The 14807-nt window shown below is 44.6% G+C and overlaps 1 long non-coding RNA gene across 1 annotated transcript; it reads left to right on the top strand.

The window, feature by feature from the left end:
• The first annotated feature begins 6480 nt into the window (after window positions 1–6480).
• On the top strand, window positions 6481–8367 carry LOC146184294 (uncharacterized). The gene is made up of 2 exons (XR_014708863.1): window positions 6481–7447; window positions 7844–8367. It is a non-coding gene; the product is annotated as an uncharacterized LOC146184294 (long non-coding RNA).
• The last annotated feature ends 6440 nt before the right edge of the window (window positions 8368–14807 follow it).

The following is a 14807-nucleotide window of genomic DNA, read 5'->3' as shown; positions in this document are numbered from 1 at the left end:
TAACTCAAGAGGCAGTGCCCTACTTTTTGAAGCTAGATCAGGGTGCCTTAGAATGCGCAACTACAAAAAGAAATTTAACTAAGAAGATGACACATGTGCAGTGTGTGGTAAGCTTAGAAACAGTTGGGCATCTTATACTTGAATGTGGCAGTATCTATCCAGATGTCGATTCAGGCACAGTCACTCATCCGGAAGCCGGTTCAGAGATACCAGTGGTAGTGTGAATGAATCTGTTGTGGAAGTCTGCAAAAAGCGATTGGGAGAGTGATGATGGCTGAAAAAGCAGAAAGGTGACATAAGGTTAGAAGTACAAGAACAAAGATATAGTAAAGGAAATGATGGAGCAGTTGACTGATTTATAACGAAATACAAGATATATAAGGAGAAAAAGCCAAGCATGGTGGCATCTGCCACCATCCCGTGCCAGGGGACCCTCCTGTGTTCCATCCATCCATCCACCTTGTGGCATCAGGGAAGTGCAGTTATGCTAGCACACCGTGCTAAGACTAAGCAGCATCAAATATAAGTAGTGATGAAAATTATTCTGGAAATACTTTGCGTTTCTAGGGGACGCAGCACAGTGGCAAGTAAGTACATTTTGTGGCTCAAAAACTTAAAAGAATTGACTTTTCTCTTCCACACTTCTCCATAATAGTTAAAAATATATAACCAAATCGACCTATCTTATTCCATCGTACTGTAAAATTTCAATGGCCACATTGGGTGCTGCCACTAGGAAAGGCATTTGGTTCCTCCTCGCAATTTCTACAAGGCACCACACCTGCTTATTTAGTTTCTGCATTAATGTCATGTTACGATTGCAGTTGCATCTGTCAGCCTCTGTGATAACAGTTCTATGGAGATGAGCTTGGTGTGTCAAGACTTAACTGTTTTCTAAGTGACTGCTCAAGAGCTCCAAAAAAGAGGCATCCACTAAGTCTGTGCACTTGCTTTTTGGTGTCTTATTATTAGGACCAACAGTTTGCCAAATCATGTCTTGAAAGTATGGTGGAAATGAAAAGGTCTCACCTCTTATTGTAAGAAATGAGCATTGCGGTATCTAAGAAATCCGAGTTTACAATCTTAATTTAACATTAGAAACCACACAAAACAGCCTGAAGTGCTGCTGTCCTCCAGTGACACCTTGTCATATTGAGTGTAGCCTACCCTGTGACCACATCTTCATATGATACTGCTACTTTTTTTTTGTTGAGTGCATATTTATTTTGTACATGTCCATCATCATATTTTCTTATAGTTTATCCTCTCTCTGGTACGCTTTTCATTGAAATGCAGTGCTCCTATAGCTACACAAATGAGATTCACTGAAAATTTGTCACTGAATGGCACTACAGTGTTTTATATTATAATTTTTGTTTGGAAAAGATATCATGGTCTGCTGAAACTCTTGTCACTGAAGCATATGTCACTGCCATAACGGCTTAGAAGGTTGAAGCCAAAATGGACATAATCTACAGTAAAACTGTAATTAAAATCTTATAACTGGAACAGTATTAGTTCCTGGTTTTTCACTTTTGCCAACGTGAAATCTCCATTGTAAAGGCTAGCCTCAGCTGGCTGGTCATAAGAGTGCGAAATCCGCTTATGAGACCAAAGACGGAAACGGTACACATGACGCCCCATGCCCCAAACAACAGCACAATGTTTGGTGGTTGGTTGTCCCGAGTTTCTGAATGGCCACAGCGAATGGGGTGCATGCTTGCAACACATCTAAATTGTCGGCCTAATTCGGATCTGGTTTGAAGAAAGGCATGGGCGGTATAGCATGTGAAAAGGCACCGTGCCCTTTGAAAAGTTTTAGCAAGGAAGAAACTACCGGAGACATTGTGGCTCGGGCAGGTGCCCCTGGCAGAGGGCTGTAACAGGTGCTCAGTGATGGCCCGTCTGATTAAGACACTTAAAGACTGAAACACGGCGACGAGAACACATATCTTCAGGATTTCCTACGGGACTAGCGACCATGAACTAAGGAAAGAAAGCACCACGAGACTGGACGGCTCTAGCGCTCAGAGACACGAGCGACAGCCGTCCTTAGGAAAGCGAGGCATAAAGAAACGAGCATTGTGAGACAGAAGGAATATGGCCATTCTCCAGTGATGGCGATTGGTCTTGTGGGTGCGATAACTGCCCGAATCCTGTTAGACATTGGGGTCAAGAAATCTTCGGAAAGCATGGGAACAGGCCAATCTGTCCACACGTGTTAATTCTCTTGTCCCTGGTATCAGGGAGAGTTTTCTGCTCTGGGAAAGCTGGTCGGGACCCACAATGAAGTGGGCCAATCGAGCAGTGATTGCCACAATGGAAATTCATCTGCTTGAAGCGAATTTGTTGCTCTTTTCATGTTTTGCACTTTTGGAGAGGGTTGTGTACTTTACCAGTATTAGAGAGGCGTGCGACTTTCGTTGTGAACCAATCATGTGGCATGTTTACAGTGATTCAATATTACAGGATGTGGGCAGAGCTTCTGGGAGGATAAAACTGAGCCTTAGAGTAGGAAAAAGCGTCCTGTTACAGGTTTAGGTGCTCCGCATCTTTGGCTGTTCTGAGGAGGGACTATTTTCTTAGTAGCCAGCTCCGTCTTGTATCCCTACCGTAATATTGTAAATCATCTGTATGTAAAACTTCAGTTTTTTCTTGTAACTCGCTATATTCAAGTTTTGCTAAATGATCTCAGATAAGGCGCCTTTGCCACAGGGAGCCTCTGCAGGGAGCCTTCCTGATAGTACACCCCAGGTGCAAAGTTTAAAAGAACCAACATCAGATATATGCACAGAAAAAATATCTACGGATACTAAAAAAATTCTTGGTAAGAATGTTCTTACAGCAGTTTCAACAAAACCATTGCAGAATCGAGCACCCTAGGAAGTAAGTTTATCATCACACCAGAAAAAAAATTGAGCATTTAAAATTCAGCTCTGGGAATCTTTAAGGCATAATATTGTTACTTAGCGGCATTCGCTAGTCGTACTGAGGATAAAGAAGTCCGACAGACTCCGAGAAGAAGCCGACGCAGACGGGTGCTTAGATCTGTGCTGTGATCATCGTTAGTGGTGTGGCCAGCTGTCGGACTGTGAATCTTCCCCGTAACATCTCTTGGTGGAGGTGAATCCTTCGATCCCCTGTGGCAAGCTGGATCTCCGCAGCGACCGCTACATCCGTACCACCACAATGACTACAGACGCCGCTAGATCTACGGCTGCCGCACCTGCTGTCGTCATGGCTCATCCCCGTGACCCCGGAACCTTCTGTGGGACCGACGATGTTGATGTAGACGACTGGCTGGCCCTATACGAACGCGTCAGCAAGCACAACAGGTGGGATCCCACACATATGCTCGTGATGTCATCTTTTACTTGACTGGGACCGCACGGATATGGTTTAAAACCCATGAAGATGACCTCATATCTTGAAATATCTGTAAGCAAAAGCTCCACGACTTGTTCGAAAAGCCTATTGGCTGCCACCTCGCTGCCAAAAAAGCACTCGCCTCTCACGCCCAAACGTCTACAGAGTCCTATCTCACTTATATCCACGATGTCCTATCCCTGTGCCGCAAAGTCAACCAAGCCATGCCTGAGGAGGATAAAGCCGCCACATAGTAAAAGGCATTGTCGACGATGCATTCAACCTCCTGTTGTGCAGGGATTGTTCCCCCGTGGACTGTGTGCTACAGGTGTGCCGACGTTTCGAGCAAGCGAAACAGGCGCATATCTCACCGTTTCAACCGGCTGCCGAACATGGCTGCCAGCTCCTCCTGTGCCGATCTTCCGACTCCTCGACCGCGAGCTACTAATTAATGACAGCACTTTGACCTGCATCGTTCGCCAAGAGCTTGAGGCAATAACTCCCGCAGCCTCACTATCGCATACACCCGACAACACCCTGGCTACAGTATCACTCATTCAGGCTGTTGTTCGCCAAGAGGTTGCGAATATGGGTCTCCCTTCTACTAGCGCCGCCGACATCGTGGATTCCGGTCCTGCTCCTCCAGTGATTGCCGCTGCCTCATCTAACGCTGGCTTTTCGCCCCGATATCGGTACCGCAATCCGAATGAATGGTGTACCCATGACAATCGTCCCATCTGTTTTACTTGCTCACGCGTTGGTCACATTTCCCGTCGCTGCTGTAGCCGCTGGTACACGCCATCTCGTCAGTTCACCTACGTCGACCGCTGCGGAGACTATGCCCCTCGCTATTCTTCACCTCGCCACAATCAGACCTGTGTTGATCCCGGTGTCACTGTTCCCGCTGCCAACCGTTCACCATCCCCACAAACCCGATGCTTGCGTTCTCCTCTTCCTCGCCACAGTTCGTCACCGTCCTATTCCAGCCAAATGCCGGAAAACTAGCCAATGCAGCTCCCGGAGGTGACGCTGCATTTGTGACCCGGACTGAAAAACCTCTGCTGACCCCTGTCCTACAAAATAATCGCATCGACGTCCTTGTGGATGGTGTTCCCGTTTCTGCTCTCATTGATACCGGCACCCAACTGTCCGTTCTCAGCTCCTCATTTTGCCGTCGCCTCAAGAAAGTCCTTACTCCAGCCGTCTCGCCCACAGTTCGCGTCGCCAATAGCAGCCCTGCTGCCGTGGTTGGCATGTGTACGGCGCGAGTTACCATTGGTGGTCGTCATGCCCCAGTGTTGTTCACTGTCCTACACGAATGCCCCCACGACGTTATCCTTGGCATTCACTTTTTAACAGCCCACTCTGCCCTCATTGACTGCTCTACAGGCCTACTTCGCTTGGACCTTCCGCTTTGCTCTGGAGACCATTCCTGCTCACCCCGCCTTCGATCAGCACGGTTCTGCCGCCTTCCTCCTGAAGCTGGCGTTTACATCGCTATGTTGCCATTCCCACCCTTACCAGACGGCGACTGATGTCATCCTGAAGCGGCACGTCACCCCTCCTCATCTAATTGTGCATATCTCCCAGACCTGCACCACTCTCTTGGTCCTTAACTTCAGCTTATCAACTCCAGTTCTGCCCAAGGGAATTTCACTAACTGCGCTGTCCTCGATGACGGACTGTTCCATTTCAGCTCTGACTACAGATCATCCAACTGCCGTCCCTGCAACCCCTCCCTCGTCCTCTACATCATGCCCTGATCCTGTTAATAGCATGATTGCAGCTGATCTCCAGCCTGAATTCGCCGCAAGTTAAAAAAGCTTTTGCTCACCTACATACCTGCTGGACTTTGGTATCCGCCCATTGGGTCAAACTACAGTTGTCAGACATTGCATTGACACCAGTGATGCCTGTCCTATTCACAGGCGGCCCTATCGTGTTTCGCTTGCCGTGCGACTCATCATTCAAACAGAGGTCGAGAAAATGTTGGCGAATGACATAATCGAGCTTTCCAGTAGCCCCTGGGCACCCCCTGTTGTGTTGGTCAAAAAGAAAGATAACAGTTGGAGATTCTGCGTTGACTACCGTCATTTAAGTAAGATAACCAAAAACGATGTCTATTGTTGTGTCTACATGGCTGCCACAGACGCCACGTGGCCCGCCAAACGGCGGCGTGCAGGAAGAGAAAGACAACCGTACACCACGACAGCCAAACGCAGACTGAACCTTTAATTCAGGAGAGAGGGTGCAGAACGGGAGAAAGAGTATGGTGGCGCCGCCAGAGCGCAAACCTTGGTTCCGAAACTGAAACCAAAAGACGACGATACCACATCTATCCTCTTCCGCTTATCGATGACACGCTTGATACTTTGCATGGAGCCAGCTTTTCGTCCATCGACCTTCGTTTTGGCTACTGGCTGACCTCTGTCGACGAGAGAGACCGTGAAAAAACAGCGTTCATCACCCCTGACGGCCTCTTGGCCTTTGCAATGCCCCAGCAACCTTTGAACGCATGATGGACTCTGCTCCGAGGCTTCAAGTGGACCATTTGTTTGTGTTACCTTGATGACGTAATTTTTTCTCCTCTACATTGAAAGCCATCTCCTTTGCCTTTGTACGATCTTTGCGGGACTTCAACTAAACTCCAAAAAGAAATCAAAGTCCTTGCTCACTTCGTTAATGCTGCCGGCGTTCAGCTAGACCCCGACAAGATTCGTGCCGTCAGAGAGTTTTCCACTCCACGGTCACCCAGCGATGTTCGAAGCTTTATTGGCTTGTGTTCCTATTTCCGACTATCCGTCCCGAATTTCGCAGCCATTGCTCGTCCTCTCTCCCATCTCAAGAAAGACGTTTAATTCTCGTTGCAGCTTTTTCGGAGCTTATTTCTGCTTTCACTACTCCACCCGTCCTGGCCCATTACAACCCATCCGCCAGTAATGACCCAATACTGACCTCCACACCGACGCAAGTGGCTATGGCATTGGAGCTATACTCGCCCAGCGACAACATGGCCGCACATGGGTGATTGCGTATGCCAGCTGCTCCTATCTACGTCCAAACAAAATCCATCACAGAGCGAGAGTGCCTGATGCTTGTTTGGGCAATTACAAATTCCGCCCTTATTTGTTTGGCTGCCCTTTTACTGTTATAACAGACCATCACGCCTTGTGTTGGCTTTCCTCCCTCAAATATCGTATTGGCCGTTTGGGGCGCTTCGATTACAAGAATATACATTTTCCATCGTGTATAAGTCTGACCGGCTTCACCAAGATGCAGACTGCTTGTCCCATCATCCCGTCAACTCCCCTAGTCCTACAGACTCTTGACGCATGTGTCTTGTCTGTTTCGGCCTTTTTTTAACATTGCCAAGGAACAGCACTTATATCCTTAGAACTTGGATCTGGGTGCTGAGATCTGTGCTGCGATCATCGTTAGTGGTGCAGAGAGCTGTCAGACTGAATCTTCCCCGTAACAATATATTTGAATATTTAAAACAGCATTTAAGATCCGAAGAATAAATTCTTTTGGGTCTGTTGGACAGTTTCTTTATTGATTGAAGGATATAGACCTTATTAGGGTGCCTCGATGTAGCGCGCCGCCGTACAGGGTGGAGACACACCAGACCATCTTTATTGGAATGCTCCGTCGCTTCTGCGCATGCGCCAGCTGAAAGAAGTGAGGAGAAATAACTTGCCGGACGTGACGTAAAACTTGTTTTATGTTTTGTTTGTAAAATGTCTGTCGCTTCTCGTCGCCGTTTCTAGCGATAGACCGACAGATGGTCGCCATGTGTCGCCGGCTCCGAGTCCGTGATTGCTCGCAAGCCGGACTTGACTGTGGCGATGGTGGCGGACGGGTTTCTTGGCATCGTAGTTTGAATATCGTAGCCGAGTGGCCGTGTGTGGCCGTGTTCCCAGGTGTTCCTTTCCACTTGTTATAATACTCCTTGAGCTTCGGCCTCGCCTACTGCTGTTCGTCAAGCGGCATGCTGTGATAGCACCGTCTCCGACCTGTGGACTCTGCGACGCTAGTTCTGCAATGCGTGTCAGCCCGCCCTTGTCGATGATACATGCCTGCAGTATGTTGCAAGTAACTGGTGTATTAAGCATTCCATATACTTACTTGCATTTCCCGAAATTTATACGAGTCACTGCCTTTGGATCATCCGAAAGTACGTATACAATCGGACTGAGGTGTACAGCGCAAGTTACGCAACACATGGGATGCGAAAAAACATGGAATCTCGCTGTCATTTTTATCGTTGTCCTCGACTTCGACACCACTATTTAGTAGCAGTGGTAAACTTTAATCACCTGGAAATACCAGTATAAAAAGGCCGGTTGGAGACAAAATTGCCTCTCTATCCTGGATTTCAAGAGGTCGGTTAGTGTATCCGCAGGGCAATTGTTTTGCCATTTTCGTTGCCTTTATCGGATGTAAGTACAAACACGAATTCGGTGTCCAATTGATGCAGGCAGCTTGGCACAGCTAATCTATTATGAAGCTCCGGTGCGGTAGCCAGCCCGGGACTAACCGGGAAATAGAACCTCAACCGGGAAGGCCAGCTATTCATCACAGCTCTCAAGCGACTTGCTGCCGGCCTACTGGACTAGTCATGCAACCGTGGAATCCAGGTATATTTTCAAGTAAACTTCTGTACTTAGGAGTGCCAGGAGGCAGACCGCCCGCGTAAAGAAAAAATGCTCTCGACATCTCCCGACGCAGTCCTGCCTCTAGTTTTGCTCCTAAAGTTAAAGGCTCGAAGCGCAAGCTGTGAAAGTCCTGGTATTTTTGCACAGTATTTATCTTCCAGCTGCTCTAGCTCTAGACAGTTCTTGTATCTAATTCCTGTATTTTTTTTTTATTTTTTTGTCTCAGAAAACATCCCACGACGTCCTATTCGATCGATGTTATTTCTACCTGCCCTGTTGTGCTTATCATTGTAGACAAGCATGTAGACTAGTGTTAAAACAATAAACAGTGCTGCGTTCGTGATTCCATCTTTGTCCAGTCATTGCCCTTGCGACTAGCTGCAGCATGCACCAAAAACAAAGTTTGCCAAGTAATTATTTCCTTTGCCTTAGGGAAAAAAGGCCAGCTGTGAAAGCTGCAAAGATATGGACTGATATCCCTTCATATTTTTTCACACAATCATGCTAATGATGTGTTGCATCTTCAAAGATTTAAGCAGTCTGCTTGCCAGCGCAAGACGGAACATTTATTGCGGACTGCATATTGGTCGTGTAGTGTCAAAATGCACACATGCATCTCGATTCCAGGTCATACAATACCCTCGGGTGGTCACAAATTACTCCAACTGTCATGATAACCAACTGCACCTATGGGATAAAAAATGGTATATGGACATAAATCATTGCAAGAGTAACAAAACTGCGTAAATTTGCAGTGTTAAAAATATTAAACACTACACAGCGAAAGTAGTTTTGCTAGAACCATTGCTGTGACTGACATGGCAAACAGTGCTTGTTGCCTTTAGTGATGTGTTGAGCACAAGGCCTGCATGGAGATTTTAATCCTGTCCGTTAGGTTGAGTTATGTCCTGTTTTTGTTGTGTTGTCATGCATGCAGGCCAAGGTAATGCCATATGGTCCTTGGTTCCAACGCTGCAATTCTGAAAAAGTGACTGCCAACACAGGTCCGATGTACACCGTCCTACTGCTGACCGTGTATATTCCTAAGTGATGTCCAAGTCTTGGGCAGACACTAATTGACGCAGCTCACAAAGCAACATTCCTGCCAAGGTGGTTGCTTACCATAAAAACCACATGCCATAGCTGCCATTCATGGCAGCCCAGAAGTAATGAAGTGCTGACGAAACATATTTCAGATGTTCAGTGAGTTTACACAAGAGGGAGTTGTTGATATGGTTAATTAGTCACCAGTGAAATTTACACTGTATTTATTTTGTTAAACAAAGCTCCTTTTATGGAGTAAAATAAGCTAAAATTAGCCACAGGCACAAAGTAGGCAAATGGCAATACATATTGAAATACTTATTGTGAATTGTGTTTTATTGTCGGATTCCTTTGAAGGGACACTAAGGAGGATGGAAAGCAGTTTTCCTGTATCGCTAAGATACAGTGTTCTAATCTTAAAGAGACCACACGAGTCGCTTTGGGATGTTAAACCCCACAAACCAGTAAAGAGACCACTTAAAATGAAAGCAGAGGTTTTAAAAGGATGGAAAGACCAAGAAACAGAATAAAGATGCTGCCATTACCGGCCAATTTTGCAAGTAAAATGCATGCTTCCACACAGAAGTTTTGGTGCAGATTACTGCAAGATATATTGTGTCGTGAGCCACTCTAATGTGGCAGTGACACGTCCTTTTCAGCAAGGTCATCATGAATCGACTCATGGGAAGGCTTCCAATTTAAATTTTCTCACCAATAAATACTATATGCCACAAATGCTGCCGGACAACACAGCCATAATGAGAGAAATAATCAAATATTTACTGAGACCAATGACTCAATGGAGTTGTCCTCAGTGTCACTTTAAAAGGGTGAACTGAAGCATTCAAGCAAAGTATGCACTGACGCATGTGAAAAAATATTCTGAGGTAACACAATCTTTGCTCCAACAGAACACTCGCAACTTCACCACAAAGAGGGAAAACAGCTGCCCAGGTACACTGGTACAGCACATACAGGAATCGCAATAATTAGCAGACATGCATTGCAATTCACAGAATGTCACGAAATGTGGTCGCTAGGTTAAATGTAATAGCATTAAATGTGCAAGCATATTTTGCAGATTGCCGAGATTTATTTGTTGCTTCAATTATTTATTTCATATATACGGCAGCACCTTTGGTCAACAAAAAAAAGGGCGTGTAGGTGCCAGGAAAGGGGTCAGATTAGATGTGCTAGGTTTTTCTCCTGGAGGAGCAAGGAGAGAATCATTCTCCTGTAACCAGTTGACGGTGGATTCATCCAAATGTGAAGGTCCGATGTTCGACGACCCAAAAGTTACCTAAACGGGCATCTCTGCCAGCCGTCGACCAGAGCATATGCAACAGAGGTGGTCATGTGTAGCCTAAGCACGGACATCTGCACGAAAGAAGGAAAAAAAAAAAAAAAAAAAAAAAAAAAAAAAAAAAAACTCACATTTTGGGTATCACATCAAAAATATGTGTAAGCCCACTCAGCAACCAAAAATGACATACACTGTGCATGCATACAACGCATGAATACGTCAGCGCAACTTAACAGTGTTGGCCGTTTATGTCATATCGTAATTATGGTGCAGTGAGGCTTGCTGATGAATTAAACAGGCTCTGCTCATCACAAACCTCTCAGCAGCACCTTCCCACAATCAGTGTCCTGACCTTTCAATAAGACAGCTTTCTCCTCCTCGCATTGCTAGAATGCATCAGAACGTTCTTGCTCACAGCATATAAATACGATCAATATGATAAAGCTCACCATGAATGTCATTACGGTTTCTTCCCCTCCCCCCTTATCATCTGCCTGTACTGTATGCACAGCTCTCTTGACCTATCCACATCCAAATGAGAACAACTTAAGGGAATAGTGAGGGCAAAATGAACTTGGTCTATACCAATAAATTGCTGTGTTCTAATAATGAAACACAGGCTTTTTCTATGGTAGAAGTTTTATAGATTACTTAAGTATGGAAACTAAAATACAGCTAAGCCACCAATGGCCACTTTTGTAAGTAAACCGCGGTGATGTTACTTAATGTTTACTCCGGCAGATCTCCAATGCACGACTACACAGCCGTTCACTACTGATTGATGATAAGTGTGTTTTGCAGCATGAGCTGCATCTCGTAAGGATTAAGGGGACTCTCCTGGAGAAATTTGTGATGGCTACATGACATTTTCTGAATTGTGACCATGTGGTCTGTGCATGTACAACAGTATGGTGCATGCGCAGAAATAAAAATTGCCTGCAAGCAAATTTCTGGTCTGAAGCCCTGAGGCACTAAAGCCACTCTCTTGTCGTCGGAGTGTGACGCCACGCACCATGTGATGGGTGCATAATAAAAAGCATATAAATGGCACACGCCTACGAATGTGATTTGAACTCATGGCAAGCTACACAGGTCAGATTCTCTGGGTGCTGCATTAAACAACTAAGCCATAGCTTCACCTTGACATCGCACGCATTATACAGCCACTTTCTCATGCTGTGCATCACTGTCTTCATCAACTCCCACTTGTGCACAGTTTAGTCACAAAGCAAGACCATGCAGACAGAAAACATTTCAACATGTGGTCACTGAAAAAAAAAAAAAAAAAATCGTCTAATGCTCACTTCATATGCCCTAGGGAAACCCTCCAAGGTTAAGCAGACTTGCAATAAAAAGTGATTACTCATTGCCATCCAACCAATGGCAGCCCTATTGCTTTCAACCAAAGAGGTTTTGATAAAGCTGCATAGCTTTCCTTTGCAGCCTTATCGCTGTGCTTTGGTGGATGCTTATGAGTAATTACTCCCTTATTCCGCTAGTCTTGTAGGTCAGAGGGGAAGGGGGTAGTTTGGTAACGCTGGGGGCTTCCATCGGCCGAGTCCGTAACTCTGTCTTCTTGGGCAGCCATGCTGTGCTACAGGCCACAACAATTTTTCAGACTGTTCTACGCCATTTCTGTGAGAGCAAAGCTTACTGCCTTCTTGTCGTTGTTTTATTCGTGCTGCGAATGGGTTTTACTCTACAAGTAGTTCTTTTGGTCATGACACCACAGGTGCAAATCAAATTTATTTATTTATTTATTTATTTATTTATTTATTTATTTATTTATTTATACTGTAAGCCTTTTGACAGGCTCATACAGGAGTGGGCAAAAAAAAGTCACAATTTCACAGACAGTGTACAATATATCCTAGAAGACAAAAAAAACAACAACAACAACAAAGGAATAACAACAAAAGGAATAATCAAATGTTGCATTTTGATTGTTTTCGGAGTAATAAATGCACCTCTTGCTGCCAAAAAAATATCAACCTACCTGGAAGAATCCACATAACGATTTTTTTTAGATGAGTAGGATGAAGCTGTCTGCAGCATCCCTTTAGGGAAGCAGCAGTGCAAAACTTAAATGGAGGATGTAAAAGCTGAGAAGCTATGCTACATCTAATCGATAACTTAGACAAAAAAATTGAGTTGCTGCACATTAGTCCCATAGGCATCTGTACTTCGGTGAACCTCCGAAGTTTACTACTTTCTTTCTTTCTTTTTTTTTTTTTACATACTGCCCATCGAAATTTCTCAGCTGTGTACAGCCCAGCCAAGGAACTGAGTGAAGGCATTCCTTTCATTACAATTTCTCAAGAAATGCAACTGTGGGTGTGTTTTCTCTAATTCTGTCTGCTTTCTTACTAAACATATGAAATTTCTAATAGTACTTAGCCATACAACAAGGGGAAGTTTGCTGCTGGAGAAGAGTAAAAATACTGGCATATTTCTGTAGATCTTTCCCTGTGATGACAATAGTAACAGAATATCTGTTTTGCAGGAATTTATATTTTCTCTAAGCTGGGGACGGTGGCGGCATTGCTATGGGCAAAATATTTTTCTTAGCTGTGGTAGATATGACCAGCCTTATTTAACTAATAGCTATTTTTAAATTAGTAACTGAGTGCTTTAAACTATAGCTGTAATAAAACATTATTCGTCTTATTTAAATCACCTTCAGGGGCTCCCCCACGCACTAACATTAGAGGAGAGGAGAGGTGTCAAAACCTGGGAATTCACGAAGTGCTTGCAAGAGTATGGACGGAGGTCTGGTTCCACCTGGAGCGGGCATGTCGCCTCTTTAGCGAGCAGTTCTTGGAGCTGTGGTGTCGGCCGCCTGTTTGTTTGTTGTTTTTTTTAAATATCTAGGTTTGGGGGTGTGACATGGATGGTATAAGTAGGATAGAACTTAAAGAAAACAGCAGTTGCTAACAATCACCAATGAATGTTTCGCGGCATGTGTTTTACTCCACTGAACGGTAAACAATCAATGTGTAAGTACACCAAACAAGCAAGAAGCATTGATGGTATTCTTCAGCTGGTAATTTTGTCTGATGGTTAGCTTCTTATTTAGATAACCAGAAAGACCTTAAACAGACTATTTTCTGTGACGAAGAAATTGTGCATGGCAGTTACTGCAGACTTAAGTTGTATCCGAGACTATAGAGGGGAAGCAGTTGTTATATTTATTTTTGTTGATGTGTCGCATAGGACAAGCAATATTTATGACTCCGACATTGATGAGAAATTGCAAATGAACACTTTACACAAGGGCAGAGGTCGTACTTATGAAAAAGAAACTAAAGAACAAGGACTACATAAAATGTGTTGAGAAACTATATGGCATTTCAGGTTACTAGCAAACCTAAGAATGCTGCAAAACATGTGCGCCTTTGCACCATGATATAACAGATCAACATAAAGCTATACACGTGCAGCCTTTTATGCAATGCACACAGAAATTCCCAGTGCTCCTGCTGCTATTGGAATAAACGGTAGAATTTCACCCCTGGTGGGCACTTCACGCAGGTGCATTGAGCATCCAATGATGCAATATTGTATGCGTGACATTGCGAAATCCTTACAACTGCAAACATACTGCCTTATGCCGCCGCGAAACAGCAAGGCATAGGCTTCCACTGGGGATCACATAGCGTCGCTTCCATCTTGTGGCATGATTGTTATACTTGCACCGTGGCTCTGTCGCTTTGAAGTTAGGATTGTTATTGTATTCGCCATACTCTCTTTCATGAGGAAGTCATAGTTTTTTCCACCATAAGCCAGCTAAAGACAATGTGTCCCTTTGCATACATGCTCGTCTCCCAGCGCTATTAATAAATTCTCAGTAGTGTGCAAAAAAAAAAAAAAATATCTTAGAAAAACAAGGGGGCTGTACATACCCCTTAGGTTGTGTGTTGGGCATCACTGCATCACTGACCTTCATTTTAATGGTGGGCTTGTTACTGCCCGCTATCTAGGCAGCGGGCAGTTACATCATCTTTTACTGTCAAGTTTCAAAGATATTCAGAGCAACATTCCTATTTCGAAAATTTACATTTTAAAATGTCCTGCCGTGTTTCTTACCCCTAAAGCTAGGTATACTTTTTTTATCTGAACGCGGAGTGTTCGACTGCCACAAAGAAAATATAGTTGAAAAAAGTCAGCAGACTGTCCTTCAGATGTGAAGCATTTGCTACATTGTACAGAAAATGCTTTGGACTTCTGCACACTATGCCATTTCATACACAACATGCAATGCTGCCAAAGGCAGTATGCCTGAGTACCGACTGCATTCGTGCCTGAGAAACAGTTTGTCCTACATCCAAGTCCAAAGTGCAGACATGGATCGTCCAACTGAGCTATGGAGACATCTATCTTAACACTGAGCGTATTCATCAGTGCCACCCTTGAATACAGCAACGGATGCAGAATTACCA

Source organism: Amblyomma maculatum, chromosome 7 (assembly GCF_055883805.1).
Source record: "Amblyomma maculatum isolate TAMU_Amacu chromosome 7, ASM5588380v1, whole genome shotgun sequence".
In the NCBI taxonomy this organism is placed as follows: Eukaryota; Metazoa; Arthropoda; class Arachnida; order Ixodida; family Ixodidae; genus Amblyomma; species Amblyomma maculatum.
This window is presented reverse-complemented; position numbering and strand designations above follow the sequence as displayed.